Genomic DNA, 22,770 nt, shown 5'->3' with positions numbered 1-22,770 from the left:
AAACATATGTTTCTTATTGCAAGTTTGTCCTTAAATAAAATAGTGAACATACAAGAAAACTTGTGTTTTAGTAGTAAGTAAACAAACAAAGGCTTCATATGCAGTAACATATTGTGTCATTTTCCCTTCTATTATTTTGTCAACATTATAATGGACAAACTGTAAAAATGTATTATTAATCTACTTGTTCATTTACTGGTAATATCTGCTTCCTTTCTCTTTTAACATGTTCTATCTACACTTCTGTTCAAATATAATAATTACTTATTCTTCTGTTGTTTGGATGCTTCACATGATACCACACATTTGGGTATCAATCCGATACCAAGTCGTTACAGGATCATACATTGGTCATATTCAAAGTCCTCATGTGTCATGGGACATATTTCCTGAATTTATAAACATAATATACATTTTTTTTTAAAAACGAAAGATGTTGTGATGCCAAAAAATATCCACGTAATCATAGTAGTATCGACTAGACACTGTACTTGGTATCATTACAGTGGATGTTAGGTGTAGATCCACCAATGACGTTTATTTACATTTTGACGCAGGTGAGCTACGGTGTGTAGTGGAACAGGTTTAGCTAGCTATTCCTCGTCCTTGTAAGAAACGTACTTTATTTGTCGCCAAGGAGGCCAGGATTTTTGATTTAGAAGTGTCAGGTTTTGTTGGTGACGAACCCCAAGATGCATTGAGCAGGAAAACATGATTTAATGTTCAAAATAAAGCAAAAACAAACTAGGAACAGGCAAAATGGAAAGAGGAACCAGAAAACAGAAAAACTGGAAATAGCAAACGGCTAACAGGAAAACAAGAAGCTAGGAGAAACCAACTGTAAATAGCTATAAGGAACAGTTTACCGCTATGACGACAGCGACAAGGACAGGTAGACACTACAATAATCCAGCAGTGACTGGAGGGCAGGGCAGGTATAAATAGCAGCTGGCTGATTGACACCAGGTGTGGCCAGGTGCCAATCAGCCACAGCTGAGGGGACAGCACTCAGAGAGAACAACAGAAAACTGAACCAAAATAAGAGTGTTGACAGGAAATAAAACAAACACAGAGGAAAAACTGAAACTTAACCAAACTGTCAGGGACAAGCCTGACAAGAAGTAGCTAAAACACTGCCGACTGCGGCTGGTCTTTAGCCGCCAGCTAGCTAGCCAAGTCTTAAAGTACCTTTTCCGGTGGGCGTTTCAGTGTTATAACTTCACCTTTATCGTTAGTTTTCAAGCCAAAATGCGTCCGTTCTCCCTTTTCTGTCTACACGCCGTGTCTTCATGTAAGTACTCCGTGATTGTGCGCTGCCGAACACACTCGTCTGCTCGTAAACCAGAAATGACACGACGGGGGCGCAGGTGGGTGGAGGACCGGTACTTTTCAGAGGCGGTATAATACCGAATATGATTCATTAGTATCGTGGTATGATACTAATACCGGTATACCGTACAACCCTACTTCAAGTTTACAGTATGTTACTTCTGACCACCCGCCAGTCAGACATTATAACCAACCTCAATATTGAACATTTAACAAAAGAAAAGTAGGTTTTTACTTACCAAGGCAACGGAATATATACACTATTATTAGTGTGCAGAATTTTAAATTAATTATAAGTACAGACCTGACTTTTAAAGAAAAGCTTTACTTGTTTTGGTATTTTGCCCACCAACAAGACAAGAACATACGTCTTTCCCTTTTCCTCGTGAAAAACTGCTCACAATGCCTGTAAAGAAGATTTGTTCATTCGCTTATGAAGCCCTATTAAAACATCCAAAAACCGTCAAGAACGGTCCATTTAAATGCTGTGACCTGTATATTAACCAAGCTATTACGGCAATGTTTTTGTAGAAACTAACACAGAGAAACAACTTTTTTGGCGTAGTGACGCCGTGCCTTGCTCACACTGCTCCTCCAGCCAGTAACGAGAGGTAATGCTAGCTACAGGAGATGCTTCGGCTGTATCGCCTTTCAGGTTGGAAAGGCGATAATTCTAGATTATAAATCAAGGGTGACGCACCAAGCCGAGAAGTTGATTAACTTTGATATTCCACATGCTACGCTAAAAACTCTGACTGACCGAATCCATGAATACTAGCTCTTAACTTACTTGACAACCTTGCCAGGAAGACCCAGCAAGATGATGATTTGCTAGCATTTTTTTTAATTCTGAATTTACCATGTGCCGAAAGATACAACCATCCTTCAGTCCCAGTAAGAGTGGACATTGTAAGGGACTTTTGAATTGCTCTTATTTTATTAATGAAACATTTAGCAATAGTGCTAATTAATAACGCTCCAAGGCGCTAAGATAGTCTTTTTTTTTTTGTCCTGTCCAGCCACTCAGGCAAATCATATTGTTGATGTAGATGACCATATCTGCTGTACAGATTTACTTTACAAAAGAGAAGTGTGGGATATTGCTTTTGTTGCCTTATTTGTATTTGACTTCATTAAATAGATTTATATTAATGTTTGGCGTCACTGGACCGGAGCAGGAGGGGATAGAAAGAAGAAAAAAAAGGAAGACAGAGGGGGAAATTGCAGGGACAACTACAGAACAACATCAGCAATTACGATATGTACAAATATGATAGGAAAAGTGATAGCAAAGAAGCAGTTAGTGAGGTAAATATTGATAACATAAATTAACATTATTGCACTACAAATGGAGCAAAAAAAATACCAATAGAAATAGCACTATTGATAATAAATAATAACAATAATTACCTCTATTATCAACAATACAATTGTTTCAAATGCAACAATACATATATGTAATGAAAATTTTAATTACAAAAAAAAGCTGATAAATGGAGAGGGAGAAAAAGAAGCGACCGATATTAACCTTGTAGATTGATATAGTAACAATAGGTTAAACTTTATCAGTGTGCCGTGTTTTACCAAGTTTCCCCTAGGGCAGGGATCGGCAACCCAAAATGTTGAAAGAGCCATATTGGACCAAAAATAATAATACAACATTTGTCTGGAGCAGCAACAAATGTAAAGCCTTATATAAGTGTTATAATGAAGGCAACACATGATGTAAGTGTCTATATCACCTATATTAGACTACTATCAAAATGACTATGTGTCACAGGCTGATGCAAATCTTCGTTGACAGAAATGTAATATTTATTCTACACATTTTTACAACATTGGAAAACATTACTAAAACGGTGGAAATTCCTAACTTAGACTGACGAAAAGTAAAGATGTGTGTGTTCAAGTTGAAGGAAACGGAAACTACAAATAAAATGACCTCAAATGTACCTAAAATACGAGGCATAATGATGCATTATGTACATACAGCGAGCATAAATTGCATGTTAGCATCGATTAGCTTGCAGTCATGCAGGGACCAAATATGTCTAAATAGTACTCCACACAATCAATAACATCAACAAAGCTCACCTTTGTGGATTCACGCACAGCATAAAACGTTTGATGGACAAATAGAGACAAAGAAGGAGTGGCATAAAACACCTATTTCTGCGGCAGCATCAAGGAAAGTTGTACACGTAAACAGTCTACGGTGTGTTCAAGGACTTCCGAAAGTAGGACAAAATGGCGGCGCCAAATACTCTCATTCGTGAAGCATGTTTAATGTATACAGTGGAATTTCTAAGAATTAGGAAGGTTTGTATCATGTTTGTCCTCCTACAGAAACCATATTCAAACAAAAAAGATGTTTTTTTCCTCATCTCTTTCCATTTTCATACATTTTTTAAAAAGCTCCAGGGAGCCACTAGGGCGGCGCTAAAGAGCCTCTTGTGGCCCGAAAGCCGCGCGTTGCCGACCCCCGCCCTAGAGAAACAACGTTAATATATGTTTGATGATTCTTTTATATATTGATTATATGCATGAGTGTATGTGTGCATATGTGCTTGTATATGTACAGTATGTGTATATGTATGATTGTACAGTGAATGTGCGCGTGGATGTATGTACTGTATTTGTGTATGTATGTTCCATATTTGTGTATGTATGTGGGGATGTACCTGTGTGTGCGCGTATGTACTGTATGTATGAATAAATGTATGTATGTATGTACATATGTATGAACAATTGTGTGTGTGTGAGTATGTATGTACAATATATTTGTCTCCCAGTGTGTGCGGGAGTCAAAGGCGCTAACAAAGTCTGACGTTGGTGGTAGCAATCACACAATGCTGGCTTTATGCTGTTGTCGTTGATGGGAGTATTGTTAACGTTGGTTTCACAGAGCGCCCAGCAAAGCAGTGCTGGTAATGCCTAAAATGACCAAAATACTGTAAATATTACATGTGATCACAAATGTTATTACAAAAAAGAAAAAAAGATTGTGGAGGTTTTTTTTTTTAGAATAGGCGGAATAGGTGAATCTCACTATTAAGAACACACTGAAAAGGGAAGGACGTGTGTTCTTGTCTCACATAAGGGCAAACATTTAAAAAAAGAGTTGTTTTCCTTTAACCTTTGTATCCTTCAATGCTCACTAAATACGCATTTTGCCCATCTAACTTTCGAGTTGAGTTTGTGAAGCCTGGATGATGCGCCATCGTCGAGTTACACCAGCTCACTTCTCCCCCTCCAGAACCCTCTTGGCGTGACGTGCACCTCCAAAACAATTTAACCCCGAGCTGCAGCGACACGGGCGACGTGCCATCTCCTCTCATTTCGGATCAACATTTGCAATAAATGTGACTGCGAGCTGCAATAACACTCTCTCTTTAATTACCATTGTTTGCTCGCAACAAAAGAAGCTACCAAGTTAAGTCAACGTCATTTGTGGTTGCTCACAGAGCTACAAAAGCTAGGATGTCTGAAGTGCGGCCGACGGTTCTATTTGTGGCCTACGGATTGTTTTTTTTAATTGTAGAAACAAAATTAAAGGCCTACTGAAATGCGATTTTCTTATTTAAACGGGGATAGCAGGTCCATTCTATGTGTCATACTTGATCATTTCGCGATATTGCCATATTTTTGCTGAAAGGATTTAGTAGAGAACATCGACGATAAAGTTCGCAACTTTTGGTCGCTGATAAAAAAAGCCTTGCCTGTACCGGAAGTAGCAGACGAGTAGCGTGACGTCACAGGTTGTGGAGCTCCTCACATCTGCACATTGTTTACAATCATGGCCACCAGCAGCGAGAGCGATTCGGACCGAGAAAGCGACGATTTCCCCATTAATTTGAGCGAGGATGAAAGATTCGTGGATGAGGAAAGTGAGAGTGAAGGACTAGAGGGCAGTGGGAGCGATTCAGATAGGGAAGATGCTGTGAGAGGCGCGTGGGACCTGATATTCAGCTGGGAATGACTAAAACAGTAAATAAACACATCTATTAGCTACAACACAACCAGGCTTATATTTAATATGCCACAAATTAATCCCGCATAACAAACACCTCTCCCCTCCCGTCCATATAACCCGCCAATACAACTCAAACACCTGCACAACACACTCAATCCCACAGCCCAAAGTACCGTTCACCTCCCCAAAGTTCATACAGCACATATATTTTCCCAAAGTCCCCAAAGATACGTACGTGACATGCACATAGCGGCACGCACGTGCGGACACGCGATCAAATGTTTGACAGCCGCAGCTGCATGCGTACTCACGGTACCGCGTCTGCGTATCCAATTCAAAGTCCTCCTGGTAAGAGTCTCTGTTGTCCCAGTTCTCCACAGGCCAATGGTAAAGCTTGACTGTCATCTTTCGGGAATGTAAACAATGAAACAACGGCTGTGTTATCCGGCACACCAGTCAGGGGGTGCATTCTACGGCGGGGGTGCGTTATCCGGCACAATACACCGCTTCCCACCTACAGCTTTCTTCTTTGCTGTCTCCATTGTTCATTGAACAAATTGCAAAAGATTCACCAACACAGATGTCCAGAATACTGTGGAATTTTGCAATGAAAACAGACGACTTAATAGCTGGCCACCATGCTGTCCCAAAATGTCCTCTACAATCCGTGACGTCACGCGCAGGTTTCATCATACCGAGACGTTTTCAGCAGGATATTTCGCGCAAAATTTAAAATTGCACTTTAGTAAGCTAACCCGGCCGTATTGGCATGTGTTGCAATGTTAAGATTTCATCATTGATATATAAACTATCAGACTGCGTGGTCGGTAGTCGTGGGTTTCAGTAGGCCTTCAAACAAACATGTTTTCATAGTTGGCAGGTCGGCCTGTGAGTAACATAAATAAACTGTCAGGTTCAAACACTGATGACATCTATTAAACGAGACAGGAAGCAAGGAATTAAACAGAGACAGAATTAAATTTGTCTCAATTTGAGGAGAAACACCTGGGCTGTACTCTTGGACAGTCTCCAGCACGCTCTGGCGAAAGATTGTATGCCACCTCTTTTATTTGGACTTTCCCTGATTACATGGCAACAGCTGTTTCTAAGGGACCGTGTCGTAAACAGCCATCGCCTTTGATTACATTAACAGTTCAAAGAAAAGGTCGTAAAACAGTTCACAGAAAAGGTCGTGAAACAGTTCAAACAAGCGGTGCATGGAGGGGAGTCAGGCCCTGCTTCATCTCCGCTTTGTAGTTCTTGGGTCGGACAATATCTTTCTGTTGATTACAATATATGAAAGAAACAGAACACCTTCATGTTGCTTCCCATCCTACACAGTGGAGTTTTACAAGCCTTTTGATTGGTAGGATTTAAGACAGCTTTTGTCCTCTTGCTGGAAACTCAAAGTTTTGTGATAACTTACATACAATTATTGTAACATGAACCACTGCATACGTTTTGGCCCTTCTCAAAATGACTAGTATTAGTACACATCCATCCATTTTCTCCAATGTGATTTATCAAGGCTGATCACTGTTCTGCCAGAGCTATCCTGCGTCTCTATTCAGCACATCTGAAAAGTACGTGCAAACTGACATCGTTACGCAGACGGCTGTGAGAAAAGAGGTGCTCGTGCTGCAAAGACAGATGATATAGACAACGTGTGTGTGTGTCAACATGACATAAAGAAAAATATTAGACATATTGTCTATTCAACAATCTCATTTTATAATTTTATAGCTGCTGAATGACTGAAGTGGATGAATACAACTTCAAATTCTATTGATGCATTTCAGTGTCGGCTGGCGTTTTTTGTAAAAAAAAATTTAGGCTGTCCATTTTTTTATTTAGGAAATATATTAGTATAATATATCTCCTATATAAAAAAAACACCTTTCAATAAGCATTTTTCTGCATTTGGATCATTCCAGACGCATGAATGCGCTGCAATTGTGACAGTCCACTGCCTCCCTGCAGCGCCTCAGCGCGCTAAAAGTCATTTCTGTTGTCTATAAATTGCAATTCTATATTGCAGAATAGGTGTTACAGATTATAGATGTGTGTTGTGTTATGTGTTAGTTCAACAACATTGCACACAGTTTGGAGAGCATAATAAAATTAATATATCAATCAATCAAAGTTGACTTATTTATAGCCCTTAATCACAAATGTCTCAAAGGGCTATATACTGTATATAGCTATACTAATACTATATTATATATACTATACTATACTAATACCAGTACTAGAACACACACATCTTACTACAGTAAGGAAGGGATTCAAATGGCTCCACTCCTGGGTGAATCTTGTGTGACAGGAAGGTGGGGGCTTAATCATTTTGCAGTGCTGTCTGCTGAAAATAATGGAAAGTGCCAGTCTAGCTGACAACTGACGCTGTGGTCAAAGTTGGAATTGCCACAAAACATATTTTAATGTATTCAGTACCATACTGCCATCTGGCGGCCAAAGTGGATAATGCAACCTCCCCAACGTTTCACGTGTCAGGTAAACTGCAACGAATGGGGCCATATGAATCCCCTTCCGACTGTAAATCTGGAACTATGTATAAGTTTATTTTCTAGAAAAAAACAACTAACACTTGAGTTAAAATGATTTCTTTAGTTGTGTGGGGGAAGTGGGTTGAATTCCTGTTACCAAAATGTTGTTTATTTATTTTCAAGCTATCCATCCATCCATATATTATATTTTTAGGTGAGTGTTTCTTTTCCATGTAGCTGTTTTTAATGTATTTGCAAATTTCATGCTAAAAAGTCACTCCCTTTACTCAAATGAAGAACCCTTTCAAACATAAAATGAAAAAATGTATAAAAAAGACAGAAATGTAACTTTATTTTTTAGAGCACTACAAGTAAATGTTCCAAATTCGGTAGAATGGGGGGATTTGGAGAAGAGTTACGATGCATATAGCTCGGTTGGTAGAGTGGCCGTGCCAGCAACTTGAGGGTTCCAGGTTCGATCCCCGCTTCTGCCATCCTAGTCACTGCCGTTGTGTCCTTGGGCAATATACTTGACCCACCTGCTCCCAGTGCCACCCACACTGCTTTAAATGTAACTTACATATTGGGTTTCACTAGAGAAAAGCGCTATATAAATATAATTCACTGCACTGCATACTGCCACAAGCAGCGGCAGATCTATTCGTGGCGGTCCAAATGTATTCGTCTTCTGTATTTGAGTATTCTACTGCTCCTTCATTGTGATGCGTATGCCCCACCGTTGCCCCCAGCAGAGCAGAGGAAGTACTGCATGAATGAGCATCCCTCCAGTGAGACTGAATGGCTTTCATTTTTTGGATGAAAAGCTTACGTCATGCTGAATCTGTTTTATATTGGATCCTCCCCCCCCCCCCCAATCTACACTGCAAGAATTTGAATTGAATTACAATTGAAACTGTAGCGCATGTCTCTCAGCTAATTGGCAGTATATATGGTGTTAGGTTGGCCTATCTGACAGAACAGACTGGTCCAGTGTGCACATACAGGCAGGGGCCACTGTGTGCATGTGCACATACAGGCAGGGGCCACTGTGTGCATGTGCACATACAGGCAGGGGCCACTGTGTGCATGCGCGCATGTGTCTGTTGGTGTGTCCCTCATTGGACGTGTGTGCATTTCAAATGTTTAATATCCCCCATCTGTCCCTCTCAAACAGTCGGTTATCACACACCAACACACACGCACACACACACACACACACACACACACACACACACACACACACACACACACACACACACGCACACACACACACACACACACACACACACACACACACACACACACACAAAAAAGGCCTTCGAAAATGCAATCTTCTTTGCTGAAATGAAAAAAGGAAGCTTAGCTGTCTTGCTGGCTGTATATATGCGTGTGTGTGTGTGTGTGTGTGTGTGTGTGTGTATGTGTATGTGTGTTGGGTCCTGCGAATATGTAGGCACGTTCGCCTGTGCTTGCATTCGTGTTTGTGTCGCGGCATTACGGCTCCCCCATCGTCTGAGTGTCATGGAGGACACTGCACCACCCTTCTTTATATTGCCCCATATGTAATAATATTAATATGGCTCCACTGAATGAGAGCATGCATAATTCATGTCCTATTCTGCTTCTAAAAAAATCTGTCTAGACGCTTTGGTACACCCTATTCCGTACTGTAAGCAGCAATCAGAAAACTACCTTTTGCTATTATTGGTGGAACACTATTTAATCAGAAAACAACATAACTTTCCTTTCTCCAGTTCCTTGGTCTTTCTTGTGTCACTTCATCCATCACTTAAATGAGTTTCTTCCGTCCTGTGAAAAGCAGACAATATACTACAGTGCATCCAAAAAGTATTCACAAGGCTTCACCTTTTCCACATGTTGTTATGTTACAACCTTTCTCCAAAATGAAATATATTCATTTTTGTCCTCAAAATTCTACAGACAATACCCCACTATGACAAAATCACACAGCCTTTGCTCAATACTTTGTTGATGCACCTTTGGCAGCAATTACAGCCTCAAGTCTTTATGAATAGGATTTCCCAAGCTTGGCACACCTGTCTTTGGACAGTTTGGCCCATTTCTCTTTGCCCTTCCCTCTCTTCTGTAAGGTTCTCCTCTCCACAGAGGAATGCAGTAGCTCTGACAGAGTGGCCATCGGGTCCTTTGTCACCTCCCTGACTGAACTAAGGCCATGTCTACACTAAGTCGTTTAACCCCTTAAATTAATAATTATTTAGCCTAAGCCCTGTTTCAGGTGCCCTTCTTCGGACAAATTTTTACACGACTAAATGCGCCGTGTATTTCTTGAATATCTGGCACTTAGCTTTGTATGGACTCATTGATCGTTTACACACTGAGTTCGGAGGAAGCGACGTCAGAAAGAACGCGCCACTGCCAGCTTCATAATAAAATGGTTTCGTAACTCGGAGCTAACCACTGGAAATATGAAGGCGAGTCATCCAGACATGTCCGTGTTTCTCATTCCTCTACATGTACAGACGCTTGTGGAAATCTTTACACATGGATACCTGAAGAGAAAGTGGTTGCAGTTATTTCAGATACAACACTTCTCAGATGGCAAGATAACTTTCCAATGTCCAGGTCAGCTGTGATTCTATCTACTTAGCGAAAAACTTTGTCCATTTTTCGAAGAAGAGTCAATGAGAATGTGGGCTCCCGTGGATGTGATAAAAAAGGTAGCGTGTGCTTTGTATTACCTGGCCGTCGAGGGAAGACTACGGAAAACATTGAATGCTTTTGGACTGGCAAAGCAGACCGTATCAATTATTGTCCGCCACGTATGTCACAGACTCAACGTCTAGGTCCAGAGTATATAAAGTCACCAGAAACGAATGGACAATGAAGGTGAAGGCAAAAGAGTGAGGAGTGTCCTGACCAGATATCTAGATCCCGAGATTGATTGATGTAAAATGTTCTTTGTCACATCGTGTACTTTCACGTGTTTATTAAAGATTTGATTAAGCTCGCATTCTTGTTGTCTCTCATTCGACAAATGGACAACGTTTTTCGGTAAGTAGAATCATAGCTGACCTGGACATTTAAAAGTTCTCTTGCCATCTGAGAAGTGTTGTATCTGAAATAGCTGCAATCGCTTTCTCTTAAGGTATTCATGTGTGATTTCCACAAGCGTCTGTACAGACGGAAGGAGAAACACGGGCATGTCTGGGTGACTCGCCTCCATATTTCCAGTGGTTAGCTCCGAGTTACGAAACCGCTTTATTATGAAGCTGGCAGTGGCGCGTTCTTTCTGACGTCGCTTCCTGTGAGGGGCGCGGTCATTCTGGCGTCACTTCCTCTCCAAACTCAGTTTGTATACGATCAATGAGTCCATACAAAGCTAAGAGCCGGAGATTCAAGAAATACACGACGCACTTACCCGTGTAAAAAATTGTCCGAGGAGGGGGACCTTAAACGATAGTTTAGTGTGGCTGAAACGGGGCTTAGGCTAAATAATTATTTGTTTAAGTGGTTATCCGGCTTAGTGTAGAGATAGCCTAAGATGAATGCCGCAATGTACAGAGATATCCTGGGTGAAAAGAATGACAAAAGTACGCTTCATTAACTAACCGTGTTACAAAAATTATCAGTTAGAGTAATACATAATGTTGGATATTGAGAACACAAAAAAAAAACTATTATTTATTTAATCCAAAATTTTAAAATTTGATGATTTGGTGCATTTGCAAACAGCTAAAATTATGCCCAAAGCAAACTTTAACCTGCTACCCAAGAATGTTCAACAATTTGGGAGATATGTAACCTTAGAGAAAAATCTAATTTAAAACACTTGTATGCGCGTACAACACTTAAAACCTTCAGTATATCAGTATGTGGCCCTATATTATGGAATGGATCAAGCAAAGAAGTCAAACAAAGTATTGATATGATCCAGTTTGAGGCTATTCAAACTAAAAAGGTTTACAAAGTACAAGGAAGAATAATTTTGATAAACAATGACTATGTTTACACTTCAGGCCAAAGTGGCCCAGATCTGATTTTTTCTAAATCTGATTTTTTCCAGCTGAACTGTTTACGCTGCAAGTAAAATGTGATTTTTATCAGACTTCAGTGTAAATGTGCACAGACCCCAATATGGCACTAATATGGCCTCGACATCACTTGCATGCGCAGTTCGGTAAAGTGAAAACAAAAGAAGTTGACCGAATTGCGTAGATGAACAAGGAAGTCACTACTTCTGCCAAATAAAATAAAACCATTGGTATTTATTAGGGCTGCGAATCTGTGGGTGTCCCACGATTCGATTCAATATCGATTCTTGGGGTCACGATTCGATTATAAATCGATTTTTTTCGATTCAACGCGATTCTCGATTCAAAAACGATATTTTTCGGATTCAAAACAATTCTTTATTCATTCAATACATAGGATTTCCGCAGAATCTAACCCAGTCTGCTGACATGCAAGCAGAGTAGTAGATTTTTGTAAAAAGCTTTTATAATTGTAAAGGACAATGTTTTATCAACTGATTGCAATAATGTAAATTTGTTTTAACTAAAAGTTGAACCAAAAATATGACTTATTTTATCTTTGTGAAAATATTGGACACAGTGTGTTGTCAAGCTTATGAGATGCGATGCAAGTGTAAGCCACTGTGACACTATTGTTCATTTTTATTTTATTTTTTAATTTTATTTTTTATAAATGTCTAATGATAATGTCAATAAGGGATTTTTAATCACTGCTATGTTGAAATTGTAACTAATATTGATACGGTTGTTGATAATATTCATTTTTGTTTCACTACTTTTGGTTTGTTCTGTGTCGTGTTTGTGTCTCCTCTCAATTGCTCTGTTTATTTCTGTTGCTGGGTCGGGTTTGGTTTTGGAATTGGATTGCATTGTTATGGTATTGCTTTGTATTGTTTTGTTGGATTGATTAATAAAATAATTAAAAATAAATAAATAAAATAAAAAAAATAAAATAAAAAACATTAAAAATAAAAATCTATTTTTGAAAAATGAGAATCGATACTGAATTGTACAACGTGAGAATCGCGATTTGAATTCAAATCGATTTTTTCCCACACCCCTAGTATCTATGGTCGCCACACCTTAAAAACGAGTGTTTTTTTTACATGAAAAAATTAAAGTGATAATGTCACGTTCAAACACTGAGGACATCTGTTAAACAAGACAAAAGGCAAGGAATCAAACAGAGACAGAATTCAATTTGGACTCAATTGAGGAGAGACATGGCCACTGCACTCTCTGTACAGTCCTGCACCACGCTCTGACGAAGAAGGTTTTCGTCTACTCCTTTATTCAGATGTTCAATGTTCACGCACCAACACATGTCACAGCAGGAATGGGAAGTATTTAAAACAGTCATTGTTTTCGGTCGCTTTGAAGTCCAAGAAGTGGATTTCTCGGGCTTGGGCTCTTCCTGGATCCAGCTGGGGCAGGTGTTGGAGGACAATGGATAACCCCTCCCGTCTCCTAACCACAGTGACTTCAAGAGGGCAGCGGGTCGTAAATAGCGTTGACCTCGGTTACCAAATAGTTGGAAGAGAGTTTGTGAAATACTTCAAAGAGAGTTCGTTTAACACTTCAAAGAGAGTTCCTCTGGAAGTTGAGCAGATCCTGCCATCTGTCCGTGTTGAAATCACAGTGGAGTTTTGCGAGCCTTCTTCCTCTTGTTAGGCCTCGAAAGACAGCATTCATAATACAACGTTTCTTTTGTGATAACTTACAAACAATTATTCCAACATTTCCCTCCTGTTTATTGCAAAAACTTCCCCAGACTCTCCTCATCCCCAATAACTTCTTCTTGCGATTTTCAGTTAATGGTTCATTTTCCTAGGGCCAAGTTATGTTTACACTCAGAGTTCAACATCAATTTTTCTCATCGTTACTCGGGTCTGGAAACAGATCAGGAACACCATCCAGGTAGGTATCCCCATCATCAGATTCATCTTCCTTATCGTCCGCCAGGAGGTGCATCTGAACAGCTTTATCATCTGCTGGGCTAATCGCTGTGGTAATCAGACGGTTAAGCAGAGAACGCTGACAGGGAATACAACAACATCCACACAACGTCAGTATTGCTACAAACACGGCCATAGATACTAGAATTGATGATACCAAAGACTTGTATTTGCCGAAACCGTCCATCCACCCATCCCACATAGATGTATCTATGCCTGAGTGCTCTTTCATTTTACCGTTGAGGGTGCGAAGGCCTTCCAGTGCTTTGGTCAGGCTACCTTCTGCGTCGGTGTTGTTTGGTATCAACGTGCAACACTGTTCACCAAATATTGCGCACACACCCCCTGTTTCCGCTAACAACATGTCTAGCGCCATACGGTTTTGAAAGGCCATAAGGGAGGTGGCGGCGAGTTGATCAGCGACTGCTTCAAGTCCGGCCTGTGTCCAATTTCCCAATCTCTGTACATTGTAGTGGACGTAGTTTATTCTGTCAACATTCTTGTTAATCGTACACCACCAGTAGACGTATGATTGAAATTCAGCTGCAACTTGATTTACCAATTTATAGTCGTCAGATATACTTCTTTGGACACCCATCAATATAAGTTGGATCTACAACACTTTACCAGTTTACATCATGTCTAGTTATTTTCCAATGTTCAGATATCAAACTGTTCAGGCGTGTTAACAATTCTTGTACAAATATTGATACATTTACTATGTGTATGCAGTTATCTGATGATACGTTTCCTAACTGTTGTACAGAGCCTTGCATGTTAATGCAGGTATAATTAGCTTTTTCACATATTTATCAAATATTGGTTTCTGTTTTGTCTCTTTAGCTACATGGTCAATTTTGTTTTGCTCATTACTTCAATTCAACTTTTTTTTGACTCATCTTGAGTAATTGTCTGGGTTTATACATACAACACAATCAGTTTTTGTAGCCTTTCCCACTTGCTCCGCCATAAGGAACAAATTAATTACCAAAACAGGAACCAATTATTATCAAACTTTGACACACCATCAAATGGTATATTTACAACTGTGACAGTGGAATTTGTAGTGTGCTAGTTAACATGTCCCTTTGATAACACAAATACAATCCCAAATACTTTTTTTCCCATTATATGACCTTTCTACAATGTAAATACGATCCCAAATACTTTTCCCATTATATGACCTTTTTACAATGTGCTAAGTGTATTTAGCTTGGTCTTTCCACTATCTTTCAAATGGTGTTAGTCCTGTTGTACTTGTAATGTTAATGTACATTTTTACTAAATATTTGCATAATGCTTTTGCTACTGTCAGCACATCTGCTTTTCCTTTAGGAAATATTTCTACCTACTTTGAAAATGCATCTACTATGACCAGACAATAATGTTTTCCTTCACTCTTATTTAGTTAATTGCCTAGATGTTTTATACAAATTTTTTTTATAAGAATTAAACTATAGGAAGTATAGTACTTCTGTATAAGGGTAATCATATCCCTCCTGTTGAGCCATGAGTTCAACCTTGGCTCAAAACTGCTACCCACTTAAATAGATTTTTTGGTAAGACTAGTTTATTGTCTGGACATACTGTACATAGATGTCTTCTTTGATCAACGTGACTCCGTTTTTTTTTTATCCATTTATCTTTTTCTTTTGGAGTACTTTGTTGTTGCATGTCTTTTAGTATATCATGCGCTAGTTTGTAGTTTGAAATATGTATTTCCTTTTCTGTTGCTTGTTTTGCTGTTTTGTCAGCAAACACATTTCCTATTAATACTGTGTCTGTTCCTTTGGTGTGTGTCGCACATTTGCATATTACTATTTTAGCTGGTAGCTGTACTGCTTCTACTAATTATTTTAATAGTTCTCCATGTGTTACAGGTTTTCCTGTTGACTTTATCATTTCTATATTTTGGCTATCTTTATATACATCGTGACCTTTTGATCTTTCATTACTTTACATGCTTCTATTAGTGCTTCTAGTTCTGCCGCTTGCATTGAGCAATTTGATGGTCATTTGATAGCTTTCAAAATTTTCGTTACTGTAACAATCGCACATTCTGTTCTATTTTTATTTCACAGAATGCTGCTTTAGCTTCTGAATTCCACTCTACAAATGCCTAAATTTTACATTATTTGCTTCTTTGTTTGTGGTTTTTGTACTTGTTGTACTTTGTTTTTCTATTTTCCACAATAGTGCGTCCATTTTTGTTTAGAGAACGTTCTAGATTCTTTACTTTTCTTTTGCATATTTGGACTTTTATTTTGCTTATTTTGTGTCTTTCACTATGTAAATTAATTAATAACGCTAATGTTATTTTTCCTCCTAATTCAAATGTTATACATATTACTTTATGTATTTTTTAAGTGACGTTTTAAACTCACTTAACTGTCTATACGCCACTTAATCTATACTTTTAAACTCTGAATTTACATTCTTCCCATTGTTTATATTTTTTATTTGCAATTACTATTCAATAATATTTAAAGCAAACAGTTGTCTATCGCTAGCTGATAGTTTTCCTGATTGCCAAACCTCCTTATTTATTCTATGTTATGTCCTTATCTTATCTTAGCTCAACACTCAGATGTATGGTGTTGCAAATGTCTAAAACATAATCTAACTTAAGAATGTTATACTACACTTCAAAGTTAAACCTACTTTAAATTTACATGTAATAAATTCACTTTCACACCTCCCCCACTGCGCCACGCACACACACACACACACACACACACACGGTGGTGTGTAAGTGCGTGAGTGCACTCTTAAGGGCAAAGGTCAGCAACACTTGAAGAGATTTCTCTTCTTTTTTCTTTTTTCTCTCTTCTTTCCTCAGCTAATGAACATGTAACCCACTTTATCATTTTATCATACTATACATCTCAACTCTTATTATAGTTATTAATCTAGGTTTTTATTTGTTCCATTATTTAATTATACATATATATATTTGTATATATAAAAGCGCTCTTTATATATCCAAACATACATGTATATCTTCAGTCTACCTTTTCTTCATCTCTTATTTCAATACCCCCATTATCTCTGTCGTACACATTAGTTTATTCCATTTTGCATTAATTCTTCTTATTAATTTCTTCCCATTTCTTCATCTATTTTTACTTTTATCTCATTTTAGCACTTTGAGATTTTTCTCCTATTTGCTTTTTCTTTTAACCTATTTTTATTTTTATTTGAACCTCTGGTTTTTACACAATTTGTACCTGGAAAGATACACACTTAAACACACACTAACAAACAAACAAACAAACAAACAAACACATTTGCAGCGATCTTACCACCAATGGCATACGCTGACAACATGACTACTTGGTGTTGTCTTTTAACAGTCATGCTGAGTAACTTTGATTGTTAATTTTTTTTTTTTCTCAGGACAGTTTCTTGCAAAATGTCCCTCTTTGCCACAACGCCAACACGCAGTAGAGTGTAACCGCTGTCTTTGTTGTGGTCTCCTATTTTGGTTGAAATAGATTGTAGTAGACCATATTAGATCTGCGTTTCTTTGTGTCCCTCTTTCCATTTTGAGAATTTGGAGTAATCCGTCGTCCCCTACAGAGCCGAACTTATAAGGATTACTTTTGTCTTTGTTGTAAGATAGTGGTTTAATTTATTATTGTGGTACACGTCGCTTCTACTGGAGATGGTTCCCCAGTGGAGGTGTCTTGCCTAGAGCATCCACAATAACCCACTATTTACTTCTCACAACTTTAATATGGAGTGATAGCCTAATGGCGATTACTCCCACACACTCTCACATTCACACCTTTCAGTATATTGATCTACGGAACTTTCAATGTTTCATGACATGAGGACCCCGTCGTCCTCCAGGTTATTGTTTTTTACGGACAAAATTCAGTTTTTATTCTGAATAGACCATTTTAGGTCTGTTGGACTCCGTCGTCCTCAGGATAATGGTTCACGGATATTTCAAATTGTTGTGGGCCCCGACACCCCCTAGTATGTTTGTTTATGGATATTACGGATTCCAGTTTTCGCGGTTCCGTTTACCTGCAGTATATTGGCCTCTTCAGTTTTATTTTAATTCAGTTTTTATTTAAAAATTTTAATACTCACGGACGTTGGACTCCGACGTCCCTCTAATTTGGCCTTTTTACCTGTTAGAGCCTAGGATTTACAGGGTTTGTCTATGCGTCGTAACCCTCAGTCACACGCTTTTTCTTAGTCGTTTCTTTCTTCGTCAATTTAAAACGTACTCACTGCTCTCTGCCTTCCTTCCTCTTGTCCTTGGATTTCCGTCAGTCTTTCAATTCCAGCCCGAAATGAAGAAAACAGTTCCTCAACCAGGATTTGGTTGCCATGGTCTTTCTGGTTTCACTCATTCTTGCTGGAATCGTCAGACGTGTTGGAATCCGGCTCGAAGGACCAATAAGATGTCACGTTCAAACACTGAGGACATCTGTTAAACAAGACAAAAGGCAAGGAATCAAACATAGACCGAATTCAATTTGGACTCAATTGAGGAGAGACATGGCCACTGCACTCTCTGTACAGTCCTGCACCACGCTCTGACGAAGAAGGTTTTCGTCTACTCCTTTATTCAGATGTTCAATGTTCACGCACCAACACATGTCACAGCAGGAATGGGAAGTATTTAAAACAGTCATTGTTTTCGGTCGCTTTGAAGTCCAAGAAGTGGATTTCTCGGGCTTGGGCTCTTCCTGGATCCAGCTGGGGCAGGTGTTGGAGGACAATGGATAACCCCTCCCGTCTCCTGACCACAGTGACTTCAAGAGGGCAGCGGGTCGTAAATAGCGTTGACCTCGGTTACCAAATAGTTGGAAGAGAGTTTGTGAAATACTTCAAAGAGAGTGCGTTTAACACTTCAAAGAGAGTTCCTCTGGAAGTTGAGGAGATCCTGCCATCTGTCCGTGTTGAAATCACAGTGGAGTTTTACGAGCCTTCTTCCTCTTGTTAGGCCTCGAAAGACAGCATTCATAATACAACGTTTCTTTTGTGATAACTTACAAACAATTATTCCAACAGATAATATCTTTGGGAGGGTAAAGGGAGGAGTATTTTATCTTCTACGCGTATTTGTTTAATCTCTAATAAAGCTCACCAAGTCGTTGTCAATTTTCAGATTCACAATCTTTGATTTATTTTACAGTGTGATTGTTTGAAGCAAGGAGATACAACTCCTCCATGGCCACAAGTAGGGGAAAGGAGACATTCTGCTTCCTCTGGCTCCTCGCAAAATGTCTGTCCTGTCTGTCTATGGAAGTTCTCATTCATCCAGGTCATTGTAATCTCAGGGCTTTCAATCGATCGCAACTGGACTGTTTGGTTTGTCTACCATTAGTCTCGTGTCAGACTAGGTCAGTCCAAGACACAATCTGACCAATCTATGAGCATGTCAATCAATCAATCAATCAATGTTTATTTAGATAGCCCTAAATCACAAGTGTCTCAAAGGGCTGCACAAGCCACAACGACATCCGCGGTCAGGGCCCACATAAGGGCAAGGAAAACTCACCCCAGTGGGATGTCGATGTGAATGACTATGAGAAACCTTGGAGAGGACCGCATATGTGGGTAACCCCCCACCCCCCCCCACCCCCCCTCTAGGGGAGACCGAAAGCAATGGATGTCGAGTGGGTCTGACATAATTTTGTGAAAGTCCAGTCCATAGTGGATCTAACATATTAGTAAGAGTCCAGTCCATGTACTGATAAATCCTACTTGGATGAGAGACGAAACATCTTCCAAGGCAAACCGAACAGTCTGTCCTGTCCTACTTCCCAAGGACTGATATTTTTTTCCAAAGGGGGGGTTGGGTTGTCTTTGTCCCGCCTGACTCTGGTTTCCATGGTAACTGCTCCTCCGCTGCCTTATCTTAATGATTATTGCTGCTTGCAAATACCTCACACCCTATTGTGTGTCTCTTTATATGTGTTACTTTAAACTACTGTTGTCCCGATACCAAAATTATTGCGATACTTTTCGGTAATTTTCGATACTTTTCTAAATAAAGGGGACCACAAAAAATTGCATTATTAGCTTTAATTTAACAAAACATCTTACAGTACATTAAACATATGTTTCTTATTGCAAATGTGTCCTTAAATAAAATAGTGAACATACCAGACCACTTGTCTTTTAGTAGTAAGTAAGCAAACAAAAGGCTCCTAATTTAGTCTGTTGAAATATGCAGTAACATATTGTGTCATTTTCCATTCTATTATTTTTTTCAAAATTATTAAGGACAAGTGGTAGAAAATGAATTATCTACTTGTTCATCCATCCATCCATCCATTTCCTACCGCTTATTCCCTTTGGGGTCGCGGGGGGCGCTGGAGCCTATCTCAGCTACAATCGGGCGGAAGGCGGGGTACACCCTGGACAAGTCGCCACCTCATCGCAGGGCCAACACAGATAGACAGACAACATTCACACTCACATTCACACACTAGGGCCAATTTAGTGTTGCCAATCAACCTATCCCCAGGTGCATGTCTTTGGAGGTGGGAGGAAGCCGGAGTACCCGGAGGGAACCCACGCAGTCACGGGGAGAACATGCAAACTCCACACAGAAAGATCCCGAGCCCGGGATTGAACCCAAGACTACTCAGGACCTTCGTATTGTGAGGCAGACGCACTAACCCCTCTTCCACCGTGCTGCACTACTTGTTCATTTACTGTTAATATCTGCTTACTTTCTCTTTTAACATGTTCTATCTACACTTCTGTTAAAATAATCACTTATTTTTCTGTTGTTTGATACTTTACATTAGTTTTGGATGATACCACAAATGTAGGTATCAATCCGATACCAAGTAGTTACAGGATCATACATTGGTCATATTCAAAGTCCTCATGTGTCCAGGGACATATTTCCTGAGTTTATAAACATAATATACATTTTTAAAAAACAAAAGAAGATGTTGTGATGCCAAAAAATATCGACGTAATCATAGTAATATCGACTAGATACGTTCCTGTACTTGGTATCATTACAGTGGATGTTAAGTGTAGATCCACAAATGGCGTTTGTGTACATTGTGACGCCAGTGAGCTACGGTGTGTAGTGAAGCATGTTTAGCTATTCCTCGTCCCCCAGGGATGATACTTGTAAGAAACGTACTTTATTTGTCGCCATGGAGGCGAGGATTAGTGATTTAGAAGTAGCCGTAGTGGAGTTTAGCCGCTAGCTAGCTAGCCATGTGTTAAAGCACCTCTTCCGGTGGGTGTTTCAGTGTTATAACTTCACTTATATCGTAAATTTTTAAGCCAAAATGCGTCCATTCTCCCTTTTCTGTCTACACACTGTGTCTGCTTGTAAGTACTCTGTGATTGTGCACTGCCGAACATGCTCGTCTGCTCGTAAACCAGCAATGACACGACGTGATGACGTCAAGTGCGCGGGGGGTGGGTGGCGGACATTGCTCACTCAAACCGTATGTTGTGATGAAATATCCACTTCCGCTGGCGCACACACATTACGTAGCTCGCCCAAAGCCGACGAAAAAGTCACATACGGGTCGCATTCAGGTCGCATTGCGTTTAGACTGAAGTCATATTTGAAAAGATCAGATTGTAATTGGATTTGGACTACCTCCTGATGTAGCCTGAATCTGATTCAAAAGTATCAGATTTTAAGCACTTCGGAGCACTTAGACTGGCAAAAAAAAAAAAATCAGATCTGTGTCACTTGAGGGCAAACAAATCAGATTCGGTGTGCGGTGTAAACGGGGTAATCTTAATCTTTATCGAAAATGAGTTAATACTCTCATATGTAAATAGTTGTACTTAGAACACACTGCTTTTAACTGTGTTAAAAATTGAGAACAAGGAATCCATCAAATCCATCCATTTTCGGGGGGCTGGAGTCTATCCCAGCTGGATTCGGAATGAACACATGTATTAGAAGTTGCTATGAATTGGAAAGGTGGTAGGATAAGCTTTGCTTCTTCCTACTCCTTTTTGGAAAATATGTAATATGTTACGTAATATTCTGAACATTCATGTGGACTGTTTTCAATGCTGGACTCTAGAAAGAGGTTCCGCAGCCTCCGTAGCAGAACCTCCAGGTTCTGTAACAGCTTCTTCCATCAGGGCATAAGACTCTTGAACGCATCATAATAATCCCCTCCATTCCCCCCAAAAACGGATTAACTCGCTGGAATATAAAGACAATATAACCTACATCCATGAACGTGGATGCATATGCAAAAGTGCAATATATTTATCTGTACAGTAATCTATTTATTTATATCTGCTATTATTGCTCTTTTATCCTGCACTACAACGAGCTAATGCAACAAACTGTTGTTCTTATCTTATAAGTTCAAATTTGAATGACAATAAAAACGAAGTCTAAAGTCTAAAGTATAGTAGTCAGAAAGACTTGAGGCTATAATTGCTGCCCAAGGTGCATCAACAAAGTATTGAGCAGAAGCTGTGAATGCTTATGTACATGTATTTTCTTTTAGTTTTTTATTTTTAACAAATTTGCTAATAAAAAAAACAAAAACATGTTTACATTGTCATTGTGGGGTATTGTCTGTAGAATTTGGAGGACAAAAATGAATGTATCCCATTTTGGAATAAGGCTGCACCATAGCAAAATGTGGAAAAAGTCAATATTTTCCGGATACACTGTATTTATTCAAATCTTGCATCTAAAATGTGCTAAATGTTTTGTTTTCTCATTTTCTCCCTGAATACGTTGACTAGCATGACGTACTCTAGAGCAGTGTTTTTCAACCTTTTTTGAGCCAAGGCACATTTTTGCGTTCAAAAAATGCGGAGGCACACCACCAGCTGAAATCATTAAAAAACGAAACTCAGTTGACAGTAAAAAGTCGTTGTGGCAATTGTTGGATATGACTTTAAATCATAACCAACTATGCATCACTATAGCTTTTGTCTCAAAGTAGGTGTACTGTCACCACCTGTCACATCACACCCTGACTTATTTGGACTTTTTTGTTGTTTTCCTGTGTGTAGTGTTT

The 22,770-nt window shown here is 39.3% G+C and overlaps 1 protein-coding gene across 2 annotated transcripts in view; it reads left to right on the top strand.

Moving 5' to 3' along the window:
* The window catches only part of dpf1 (double PHD fingers 1), a 168,021-nt gene that overhangs the window by 74,794 nt on the left and 70,457 nt on the right, over nucleotides 1-22,770 (top strand). The window lies entirely within an intron of this gene.

Source organism: Nerophis lumbriciformis, linkage group LG30 (assembly GCF_033978685.3).
Source record: "Nerophis lumbriciformis linkage group LG30, RoL_Nlum_v2.1, whole genome shotgun sequence".
NCBI classification, from domain to species: Eukaryota; Metazoa; Chordata; class Actinopteri; order Syngnathiformes; family Syngnathidae; genus Nerophis; species Nerophis lumbriciformis.
This window is presented reverse-complemented; position numbering and strand designations above follow the sequence as displayed.